The 1,234-nt window shown below is 39.6% G+C and overlaps 1 non-coding gene across 1 annotated transcript; it reads right to left on the bottom strand.

Moving 5' to 3' along the window:
* Positions 1–799: 799 nt before the first annotated feature.
* LOC132535961 (U2 spliceosomal RNA) lies at positions 800–997 on the bottom strand. The gene has a single exon (XR_009547678.1). It is a non-coding gene; the product is annotated as a U2 spliceosomal RNA (small nuclear RNA).
* Positions 998–1,234: the final 237 nt, after the last annotated feature.

Genomic DNA, 1,234 nt, shown 5'->3' with positions numbered 1-1,234 from the left:
GTCATAGTCCCAAAGGAAAACTGAGAAAATGTCTTTGTAGTATCAGCCACTTGAATATGAGTAAATATATGTTTTTCAAATGAAACACAGGATACCCATACCCCCTAGGAAATACATATTATAAATATTAGTAGTTACTGATCTCAAATTCAAACTGCAGTGAGCATCTTTTAATCTTTTGTTTGATGAATGTAACAATCGTAGGTGAACAATTTCAAGAGACAGGAACTCAGGTTAAGAAGGATTCTTGAACTTCTCAGCCTGTGAGCTGCACATAAGTCACCTTAGAAATCAACTGGTCTGGATCCTAAGATATTGCATTTCTAGAATTTTCCCAAGTAAACCCGATTTTATTCATATATTTTTATTTTGAAACATTTTTATTGGAGGGATTTACAGTAAATACAGTTGTTGATACATATAAAAATTTCTCAGTTTTCGGAAAATACACTCTCACCCCAGCATCCAACATTGTGCACCATGACCTGAAAGCCTCCCTTCCAGAGTTCTTTGCCCTGGTACAATACACCAAACCCAGTCCAAGTTCTGCTGAATGTTTCCCCTTCTGTATTTTGAAACACATTTTACCGGTTTATACTACTACAGAATTTGAGGAGTCCAGCTTTACTCCTCTGTGTATAAGCTTCACTGCACCCACCTTCAAAGAGCTACAAGTGTCTCCAAATGACCTTCTTGGACCATTCCTTCCACCCTCCTTCCCTCTAGATTTCCTTCTTTCTCCCTCTTTACCTCTCTCCCTCCCTCCCCCCTCCATCCCTCCTTCTCTCCTTCCCTTCTCACTATCTCACCATTCCTGGAAGTACTGCAATGCCAGGAATACTAAGTAGGTGCACTGAGTGGCTACACCAATCTCCTACTCTATCTCCCTGCTCCAAAAATTCCATTAAATCTACTGTTCTTGGATAGATGACATATCAAAATTTCAGCTGATCAGAAGATATGCATTTGATCTTAGCCAAAAGAGCCAAGACGTGCTAACAAAGCAGAGATCATACTTTAAATAGCAGGAAGTTAAATATTTATTTCTCTGGGTTAATGTGAGAGTCACCTTTCCTCTTCCATAGGGGAAGTTTTTAGCATTATCATCTAATATTCTGTCACCACCCCAGTCCCCTAGTGAGAATATTTCTTTTCTGCACTGCAGGTGTCCAGAGAAAGAGAAGCATTTGGGATCCAAAATGAGCACACTTGGCAAGCAGAAACTATGGCAGGA

This window comes from Erinaceus europaeus, chromosome X (assembly GCF_950295315.1).
Source record: "Erinaceus europaeus chromosome X, mEriEur2.1, whole genome shotgun sequence".
Lineage (NCBI taxonomy): Eukaryota > Metazoa > Chordata > Mammalia > Eulipotyphla > Erinaceidae > Erinaceus > Erinaceus europaeus.
Note: the sequence above shows the minus strand (reverse complement) of the source record. Positions and strands in the feature narration are given on the sequence as shown.